At 41.6% G+C, this 11425-nt stretch overlaps 1 long non-coding RNA gene across 2 annotated transcripts; it reads right to left on the bottom strand.

The window, feature by feature from the left end:
- Positions 1 to 412: 412 nt before the first annotated feature.
- Positions 413 to 6594, bottom strand: LOC142748898 (uncharacterized). Of its 2 annotated transcripts, XR_012882333.1 has the most exons (8): positions 6439 to 6594; positions 5404 to 5531; positions 4687 to 4753; positions 4421 to 4485; positions 3418 to 3550; positions 2516 to 2582; positions 1558 to 2313; positions 413 to 1332 (listed from the first exon to the last, which is right to left on the bottom strand). It is a non-coding gene; the product is annotated as an uncharacterized LOC142748898 (long non-coding RNA). The 2 variants fall into 2 exon arrangements; XR_012882332.1 differs by having other exon boundaries at positions 413 to 2313.
- Positions 6595 to 11425: the final 4831 nt, after the last annotated feature.

Raw genomic sequence — 11425 nt, forward strand, 5'->3', positions numbered from 1 at the left:
AATAGTGACTAGTTTACATTTTCCATATGTCTACTTTATATTTGCATCATTTTTTGAACGTCCTTGTATTTTTCTAGGACGTTACAAGGCTTATAAGTTTAGCAACAATTTCTCACAAGAAATTTCTAAAACCTATTTTTCATGGACCAGTTCATTTCTGAAGTGGCTTTGAGGGCCTTCTATATTAGAAACTCCCCATAAATCACCCCATTTTAAAAACTGCACCCCTGAAAGTATTCAAAACCGAATCAAGAAAGTTTCTTAACCCTTTAGGCATTTCACAGGAATTAAAGCAATGTAGAGGTGTAATTTACAAATTAAATTTTTGTTGCAGAAATTCATTTGTAATAAAAAAATTCTGTAACACGGAAGGTTTTACATGAGAAAAGCAACTCAATATTTATTGCCCAGATTCTGCATTATTTAGAAATATTCCACCTGTGGCCCTAGTGCGGTAATGGACTGAAGCACCGGCCTCAGAAGCAAAAGGAGCACCTAGTGGATTTTGGGGCCTCCTTTTTATTACAATATATTTTGGGCACCATGTCAGGTTTGAAGAGGTCTTGTGGTGCCAAAACAGTGGAAACTCCCAAAAGTGACCCCATTTTGGAAACTACACCCCTCAAGGAATTTATCTAGCTGTATAGTGGGCATTTTAACCCCACAGCTTTTTTACTGAATTTATTGGAATTAGTCTGTGAAAATGAAAATCGACAAATGAATGGGCAGATGTTTGCCGACGCTTTCAAGCAGTATTTTCGGCCGTAATTCCAGGCATAAAACGCCTGAATTACGTCCGTAAAAAGTGCGTTTGAACATACCCTAACACTGCAATACCCAAAAAATCCCTTCAACCAATCCCTAATAACCTCCTTTGCCCCTCTTCCCCTTGAGAGCTACCCATCCTCTTTTGCTGCAATGATCTCCCTAGACATCTCAAAATGTAGACAAACCTTTCCTTTCCCCAACACTTCCTGGCACAAGTGTGAGTAGATAGAGGTCAGCAAACATGTAGAAGTGTCCTGGCCCCAAACTTTCACCCTTCTTTCCACTAAAGGATTGACTTTTAGTATTGTGCCTCCTTGTCTTTACCTTTTTCCCTCATCATGTTTGAACATTTTTTACAGCACCTACAACAGCTTGGCCAACACCCCTTCTAACCTCAACATCAGACCACTCATAATCATCTGACAGATCAGAATCAGACTCAACAGTTGCTGTTATCTTCTTCCTCCATTGCTTCACTTTTAGTCATATTGACATCTTGTCCTTCCGGTGGTCCCCATAGTGACTTGCCTTCTCTGCTGCTCTTTACGTCCAGACAAGTTGCTCCTGTATTTACAAACATCGTGCCAGCACCCTCCTTGTGTAGTAAACATTTTGGCCCCATGTTCGGATTATGAGGCCCCCCTGGGATCATGCTGCCCTCACCCACCCAGGAACGCTGTGCAAGGGCCCTGGCACTTGGCCCATCATCATGTGATATTCCCTAAAAAAAATTCTATGCTGACACCATTGAGGATAGCTGCCATGCTTCCACGATGCAAGGACACTTACTTTCAGCCACCACATCTAAACAGTCCATTACACCCCAAGTCCAGGTCCCTGTGCTGCATGACTTGTGGGACCTCTATAGGTGGCGATATCCTGGCCCCTTCCACTGCTTTCTACTTGAGTCCTGTGAATATAAAAACATTTTGCCAGTATCCATTGTCACCTATGCCTGCAGACCATATTGGGTAATGCAACTCAATCAAGTCCTTGTCTACTGCATCATATTGGTACGGCCGCCTCAAGTTTCACACAAAAATAGTAGTCCTAGATTAGGCCTATCGAACTTCCAGTCTGTGGCGCCGTGAGATCGAACGCATTAATGTGCCCTCTGCAAGGAACTGCAGCAACTGCCGGCACCGTAGTTCCCACGCTACCTCCCTGAAGCCCTTGTAGATAATTTTACCAGGTCTTGACGTGTTCCAAATGTTCTTGGCAGGGCAGCCCTGCCTAAAATCCCCCTTCACTACCCCCAATCTCCTCACCCAATTACCTTACACCTACGTTCAGGCCCACACCGGGCCATGTGGCCAGAATTTTAGGCAAAGAAACCCCTAACTTTCACTATGCCTATTCCTACCAAAGTATCCAAAGTTCCCCTCTACTATCCTTGTGTTGACATTTTGCCCGCTCATCACTCTTTCAGTGTAGAGAGCTACTGGTGGGTACTGTATATAGTAACTAATGATGGACATACCTCATATAGATGAAATATGACTTCAGAGAGTCCCCCTGGCAGCAGGCAGCCGATCACAACAATTTCTGGAACAGAAAATGTAAATTGTGCAGATATTATGAGTTGAGCTTAGTATGGGCCATCATATCAACAAATATATGTTCAGCCTATTGACAACATTGGGGAATTTGTTCCCGCAGCCTCGCTTGTCATGTGTCTCTATAGGAACATTCTGGGTGACATCACATTATAGGATTTCTATAGGTTGTTATTTTCTATAATACTCACATATATACGGTGGATCTTCTAGCATGTCGGCTGTCACTGGTGCCGCATATTCACATGTTTTATATGTCTGTAATATACATAATGGGTTTACTGCATATACATAAAATAACCCCATATCTATAATGTATAATAATATATTTACTGTCACACATGTCATTTCCTATCACAGGGCGAGTCCAATACCCCCTCTGCCACAGAAATAACGCCAGCAGTATGACGGCACATGACAATTGGATGGCGCTGGTATAGATGTTGTGTGAGGGCCCAGGAGCTTATAGTTATTCTCCTATATAAACTTATCCTTAATAAAATACATCTAATTTATTTCTTGTTTAGTCTTTTGGACTGGAGTAGAGAGAGTAGAAAATGGGAAATTCGGTTTCTGGATTTAGATACCAGAGAAAATATTCATTAAAGATTTTTTCTGACAGTTTTAAAACTTGAGTATAAGTCGCATATGTCTATAAATAACAGACAGTCACTACTCATCCTCCATATTCCCTGCGGCTCCTGCGCTGGTGGTTCTGATGTCTTTGGTTACTAGGCCACAGCGGTCATGTCAGTGTGGACGGCTGTCACTGCTGCAGCTATTATGTCACATCCAGGGCCGGCCTCAGGTTGATTGGTGCCCTGTGCTGTACCTTCTATGGACGCCCTCCCCCCTTATGATGTACTATGTAGTGGCCCATTAATATAATCATACAGCGCCCAATAACATCACCTAGTCATTAGGCTATGAAATCTATCTTTCTGTCTTTCCACAGGTTTGGGCACCAAGTGCTGGCTCGGGAGTGCCAGCTGTGGGGGCTCAGGACATCTATGGTGGTGGCGCCCCCTTCAGTATTGACCAGTAATGCGCCCTGTGCGATCGTGTAGAGATGCAGGAAATAAAATACACCGACCTTGGACTCTCCTACTGAATACGTCCGGCTGAATGTAGGACGTTGTGTGATGGTGAGGTGGAGGGCTCTGCTTATTCTGTGATCTGCCCTCCTGGGACGTGTGGTTCTCATCAGCTCTTATGAGGAATTAATACTAGGAGTAAGAAAGACAAAGTATTAGGAGAAATCCCAAACGATGGAAACATTTTCATGTAGAACAGAGACCAGTCCCCAACATTGTATTTTATAGCTTTAGGTGTATTATATATTATCTCATTTTTATGCTTCTACAACGTGTCTCTTATCAGTGAGTTATTATAATGAACTATATTCTTATTACATCACAACAGTAACTATTATGGGGTTTCTCAGGGGGTTCATACAAATATTCACACAGACACTTTATTAGGAGTCCTGCCACCCCTCCCCCTACAATGCTGCAGATAAACGCTGTGGACGTCAGAGTGACAGGCGGCATGGACAGGTCCGCTCCCGGCCGCCCGCTTTTATTACTTGTAGTAATGATAACAGTAAGGTAAGCAGCGTCTCCCCTGACTGCTAGTAAAGTTTGGGGTACATGTCTGGGATACATGGCACAAGTGCCCAGCGCTGAGACACCAAGTAGTAGAGATGACTCCTGATCCCTGTACCTTTCCTTCACCACGACATTACAATATACAATATTATATAATACAACCCCTCAGCAGTTACATGACGTGGAATCAGTGGCTATTACAAGATGTTTGCCCATTTGGCCTAGGTATTTAGCCGGTCAGGGGGCTTCTCCCATATGACTTTCTCACATAAATCAGGGGAGGACATACCATATGTGAGATCTGTGCAGTTACATTGGGGCCAAGCAATTTTTTTCTATTCTTCCATCTACCACCCCCTATTGTGCCCTTACCTGTCCCCCCTAGACTACATGGCACCGCCAGTCATGTGGCCATCTTCATATTACACATAGAAACCCATTACCTACACGATCCCTATCCCTATATATAGTAACTAATGATGGACATACCTCATATAGATGAAATATGACTTCAGAGAGTCCCCCTGGCAGCAGGCAGCCGATCACAAGGTATTCTGGAATGAAAATGTAAATTGTGAATATATTATGAGGTGAGCTTAGTATGGGTCATCATATCAACAAATATATGTTCAGCCTATTCACAACATTGGGGAATTTGTTCCCGCAGCCTCGCTGGTCATGTGTCTCTATAGGAACATTCTGGGTGACATCACATTATAGGATTTCTATAGGTTGTTATTTTCTATAATACTTACATATATAGGGTGGATCTTCTAGCATGTCGGCTGTCACTGGTGCCGCATATTCACATGTCTTATATGTCTGTAATATACATAATGGCTTTACTGCATATACATAAAATAACCCCATATCTAGAATGTATAATAATATATTTACTGTCACACGTGTCATTTCCTATCACAGGGCGAGTCAGACATTGAACACATTTTGTAATGTAACGTAGACCCAGGGAACATAACTATAGGGGTGAAGAGGTTGTAGTCACACACAGGCCCTGGTGTCCATGACTGGCATAAGGGGGTCACAACCTGAACAAATCCCCAATTCTGCCATCACCTGGAGGAATCCTGACACATGTAATGAATATTCTGGGCATGCACCGGGTTACCTGACAATATATAAGTTTGGGTGGCAGCTTAGTCTGGATGCCATAGTTCACCACACCGGGTTTCCAGGCTCTTGGTCTCTGATCCTAATATATTACAGGTTTGTAGCTTGTCGGTAATAAGCGGTCACTACATTTTGTGAGGGACATTTTTTTCTATTCTTCCATCTACCACCCCCAGCATTGAAGTGAGGAATATTAGGAAGAACAACCTTGTTTTCTGAGGGACAATGTGAGAAAACTGAAATTGGGCTCTTGGAGAAAATCTCCATTATTGCTATAAACCCTCCAGCCAGTAAATATGTGATATAACGTGTGTAGAGGTAAAGAAATATTCGGCACTTACCTTGGACTCTCCTACTTTATATGCTGGGCAGTAGTTGGGCGCTCTCCTTATTTTTTGAGCCGCCCTCCTACACCTGGACCTGAGACCATCACAGAGATCTTCATTGGGCTGTTACTTTTTTATTACTCCTGGAAATATAAGAAGAAATTGACAGCTGGGTGATGCTATTCCCTTTTCTCAATGGCCATGGTCTGATACTATACAATGAGTGCTGACAGTGTCATAATGTTTAGGGACACGTCCTATAGACAAGAGATATTGTATCCCCCATATGTAAATATTTCCAGGAGGAATTATAGAGGAATGGCGCAATGCAGAGTCCTAAGAAGAGATGCTCCAGTATTATAATTTTATGGGAAATACAATGATTTACTTGTAATAAGAACAGACAAGTCCAGAACATATGACCAGTATTATATACATAGAAGAGATAATACATCCTCCCTGGGATTGGAGGTTAATTGTAATTAAATATTATAATATAAGATTACACTTCATGGAAAATACAATTTGTCAGTTATAGATTTAGGCAGCAGTGGATTTGGGGTCACTATATAGCAGGTAATGGAGTTGGTCCTCTCCTCTTTGCGGCTGGGTGGTGACAACCTGCGCAGGACTCCGCTCTCCAGAGGAACTACATTGGCAGCAGAAAAGCGGTGGAGAATTGTCCCAAAGGTCATGAGAAGGGAATGGAGAGGTAAACAAACATCACACCCGTCTGTCCTCAGTAGCTACATTGGGGCCCCATAATGGAGGGCCCAGTTTGATCTTCGCTATGAGGACCCCTGTCTTCTATGTCCGGCTCTATATCCAGGAGTAAGATTATGTGACTGGTGAACTTCTTGGTGTCAGTAGAATAAGAGTGTTGATGATAACTATAACGGCCGCCACGTGTCAGGGGTCTATCTGACTATGTGACATGGAGGAATGGCTTCAGTCATACACAACAGTGACGTCTGTTTTCTGACCTGATAATTTGGGACATGTGTGAGTAATATGCAGGAAAGGTAAATTACAGGAAAGATAGATCAATACCTGAGCGCTGTATTCAGGACACTGTCCCGGCAGCAACAGATATGGGACTAATCAAGGGATCTGTTTAGACAAGATCTAAGAAAAAAATACAAAACCTCTGATCACAGGATAGATACAAGAATAGTTGTCATGTTACCAGAAGTTACACAAGAAAAACAGAGGAAAAGGATCCAGCGCTGAGACCATATGAGTCTATTAAAAATGGAAACTTCTTCCAAGTTTTATTGGACAAACGAAGTTAAAAATAGGATAGTCCGTGTATCTTTGGTATCCGTGGTTCATTGGGATGAATAAGCAGGTGCCTACGCGTTTCAGACGCGGTCTGCCTCCTTAATCATGGCTTTCCGTGAGAACTCTGTCAAATGTCAATGGATTTTATATCCGGTCAAGCAGGTGAATTTGATTGCGGTCCACACAGATTACTTTGCTGGAACGCTTCGCCATTATTTAGTTCTGACGGCTGATCTGATAGATATGAAGTCCAGGAATCGGGAGCGGCTAATTCAGGTATAGTATTTCTTGTCTTCATTTTGTTTTGAATTTACAAGTACTTTAGATTGTGCCGCAGCCTTTAATTGTTGGTTCATGAAGGTGACATGAATATGGCCAGAGTTCAATTGACTAATAGACGGATTGGGTTCAAATACATCTATGTGAGAAAAGTGTTAGATAAAAACGTGTTGCGTTGTTGCTGGAGATATCAAAAATGTTTAAGATGTTAGTAGGATGTGTTTTGTATATATCGTTTTTTAATTCTTTTTGGTATTATTAGCTGGTTTATTTGTTTACTTCTTAACTGGGGAATGTCCTGAACACGTATTATGGTTCATGTCATTTTGATGATGTTATACCCCTATTGTATATTTTATTGTTTTTTATTTTGCTTTGATGGGGTGTTTCTTTCTGGTAATATTTCTATGGATTTTGATATTAACACAACTTGTCGTTTTCTACTTGAATGATGAGAATTTAATGACAAACACGTTTGTTTGGCGTTATATCATTACGTTTTTCTAATTCTATCATGTGTTCTGGCGGCCAATCATATTGCTATTTACTTAAATATTTATGTTTTGTTGATTCCCGTTAATTGCCTTGAATTGGTTCATTTAGCTATTGGCATTGATTTGGAAGATAGGACTTGGATGATATTGTTTGCATTCAATTATTCTCAACTTGTTATATATTTTGATCGATACAGGAAAAACGTTGGCTCCTTATTCCTTTTAGGGATCATTATGCACCCATATTTATTGTCTGGAAGTCTGATGTGTTTTTCTTGTGCACGTTCGTGCATATAATAGCGATCTCTCATTTTAGGACATTGTAATGTATTGGTTTATGTACTAATGGTATTGAACTTGTATAATAGGAATTTAATGATAAACTCATTTGTTGTAATAATAATTTTATCGGCATACATTGCGTATGTGTATTATATATTTATGATCCTCGAATGATAAAATTAATTTATTAATGTATTTTTAGTTATTTGTGTTAGTAATGTTTTGGGGGGAAAGATAATGCAGTTATGTGTTTATTCCCGTTGGTAAGCTTGAATTCGTTATTTTAGTTCCTTGCATTATCTAGACAGCGATGCTAGAATGATTAGTTTGAATTAACTGTTATCACTTTCTTGTGTATTATAGTCAAAAATTCCAAAAATCAATAATGGAACATCAATTCCTTCCTCTTTTGTAACCTAAAAATCCAATATGCCTCTCTTGTACGTGTCTTATGTATAATATCTCCCCCTCTTTTTGGAGTATGAATTTTTTCAATGACATAGCATTTGAAATAGTTGGTCAATCTGTTGTGTTGATGGATAAAATGTTTAGCGACATTTGAGATGTTGACAATATTCGGATTACGTATGTATCCTAGATGTTCTAGCATTCTTGTTTTAAATTTACGGTTGGTGCATCCTATGTATTTGAGGTTACACTGGGTGCATTCAATAATGTAGATTACTGATTCTGTATTGCAGTTGGTGTAATTATTAATGGTGAAGACGTTTGTATTATTTGTATCGTGGAACACTTTTTTTGGAAGTGCAAAGAGGCAGACTTTACATGGGTTGTTCCCACATTTGTAAAAGCCTTTCTGTTCCAGCCAGGTGGTTTTAGTTATTTTAGAATTTAAGAAGGATGGTGAAAGGAAGCTACCTAGAGACGGTGCTTTCCGGGCTACAATTCTACACCCGTCTTTGAGGATGTCTTCCAAACTGTCATCTTCCATCAGCATGAGTAAACGTGATCTTTTTTATATCGTTGTACTGATTGTTTTGTTGCAGGACCAGAGTTGGTTTGTTTGAATCCGATGCTGTGTGTAGGTTTTCTTTAAACAGTAGGATGTCTCTAGATTTTTTATGAATTACATCTTGCACCTTTTTCAAGGACCAATTGGGATATCCTCTACTGTGTAATCTTGTATGAATTTGTTTTTGTTCCACTTCGTAGTAGACTTCTGAACTGCAATTACGTTTTGCTCGGCTCATTTCTCCGATTGGGGTGGATTGGATTGTGTGCTTGGGGTGGTTGCTTGATGCATGTAGTATGGTATTTCCACTCAGAGGTTTTCGGAAGGTTTTAGTGCAGATTCGAGTTCCTGCTTTTCCCATCAACTCGAGATCCAAAAATGTGATGTTGTCTTTGTTCCATGTGTGGGTGAATCCAAGATTTGATGTATTTGAAGTTAGGAAAGTTATGAAGTGTGGGATGTCTGAGGTGTCCCCTTCCCAAATAAATAGGAGGTCGTCTATGTACCTTCCATACCAGTTGATATTACCTGCAAAAGGATTGTTTATTGAAAAAATTGATGTTTCTTCCCACCACGCCATCACTAAGTTAGCTAGGGAGGGGGAAATTTGGCTCCCATGGAGACGCCTTTCATTTGTAAATAAAAATTGCTGTCAAATAGAAAAAAATTGTGTGACATTAGAAACATCACTGCCTCCAGGATAAATGCCTGTAACTTCTCAGCATAGGTGCTATGTATGGACAAATGATGTTTTAGTGCTAACAGTGCTATATGGTGGGGGATCCTGGTGTATATTTTAACCCAATCTGTTTATTAGTCAATTGAACTCTGGCCATATTCATGTCACCTTCATGAACCAACAATTAAAGGCTGCGGCACAATCTAAAGTACTTGTAAATTCAAAACAAAATGAAGACAAGAAATACTATACCTGAATTAGCCGCTCCCGATTCCTGGACTTCATATCTATCAGATCAGCCGTCAGAACTAAATAATGGCGAAGCGTTCCAGCAAAGTAATCTGTGTGGACCGCAATCAAATTCACCTGCTTGACCGGATATAAAATCCATTGACATTTGACAGAGTTCTCACGGAAAGCCATGATTAAGGACGCAGACCGCGTCTGAAACGCGTAGGCACCTGCTTATTCATCCCAATGAACCACGGATACCAAAGATACACGGACTATCCTATTTTTAACTTCGTTTGTTCAATAAAACTTGGAAGAAGTTTCCATGTTTAATAGACTCATATGGTCTCAGCGCTGGATCCTTTTCCTCTGTTTTTCTTGTCTATCCAATACGTGTGCCGACACGAGGACCCGAGCGCTACAGGCAAGGCAAATTACCTGCACAGGTGAGCTGGAGGACTCCTCCCATTTTCTCTACTACCAGAAGTTACACTTATAAACTTATACATTACACATATACACTATTTAACAATGGAGTCTATAGATGACCAACACATGACATATATCAGAGGCGTCCGTCACCGCCATCCAGTAAGAAACGTGTACAGTATGTTAAATGTATAGAATTCTATTAACACGGGAATATATGTGTGACGGAGGCTGATGGACGGCATATGTCGGGGGTATACTTTGTGTAACATCTCGCGTCATACATCTCAGGATATGTCAGATTTAGGCTGGATTCACACGAGCATGTTCGGTCCATAAAGGACGGAACGTATTTCGGCCGCAAGTCCTGGACCGAACACACTGCAGGGAGCCGGGCTCCTAGTATCATAGTTATGTACGACGCTAGGAGTCCCTGCCTCGCTGCGGGACAACTGTCTCGTACTGTAATCATGTTTTCAGTACGGGACAGTAGTTCCACGGAGAGGCAGGGACTCCTAGTGTCGTACATAACTATGATGCTAGGAGCCCGGCTCCCTGCACTGTGTTCGGTCCGGGACTTGCGCCGAAATACGTTCCGTCCTTTACGGACCGAACATGCTCGTGTGAATCCAGCCTTAGGGTTAAGTTAGGCTCTGTTCACATCTGCGTTGGGGTCCCGTTCTAACTTTCCATCGGAGATTTCCGTCAAAACGGGACCCTGAGCAGACACAAACTGACACTGACGGAAACCAGAGGTTTCTGCTTCCATCACGATTGATTTCAATGGTGACGGAGCCGGTTCCTGAGGTTTCCGTTTGCCTCTTTCGTGCACTGGACCCGTTGTTTTGCCGGAAGCAATAGCGTAGTCAAAGTGACGGGTCCGGTGCACAACGGACACAAATGGAAACCACGGGCATCGGCTCCGCCACCATTGAAATAAATGGCGATGGAAGCAAAAACCTCCGGTTTCCGTCGGTGTCAGTTTGTGTCTGACAGAACGTTAGAACGGGACTCCAACGCAGATGTGAACAGAGCCTTAAGGAAAGACACATCTGTAGACATGAAAGGTAAATTAAAATAAAGCTAGATCAAGCCTGAGCGCTGTATTCAGGAGGCTTCCCCGGCAGCAGCAGTTCTGGTCCAAATCCAGGGATCTGTTCAGACAAAATCCAAGAAATAATATAAAACCTCTAATCACAGGGTAGATACAAGAGTAGTTGTCATGTTACCAGAAGTTACACCAAAGTGGAAACATAATTTACATGTTAAAGAAGTTCTCTACCTTGTACCGCAGTCACAGAACCACCAGAAGGGGCTGGACGGAGCCTGCAGGGCTGAAGGGAAGCCTCCATGACCTCCCTGGTAGGGAAAGGGTTAACTTGTGAGGGA

This window comes from Rhinoderma darwinii, chromosome 1 (assembly GCF_050947455.1).
Source record: "Rhinoderma darwinii isolate aRhiDar2 chromosome 1, aRhiDar2.hap1, whole genome shotgun sequence".
NCBI classification, from domain to species: Eukaryota; Metazoa; Chordata; class Amphibia; order Anura; family Rhinodermatidae; genus Rhinoderma; species Rhinoderma darwinii.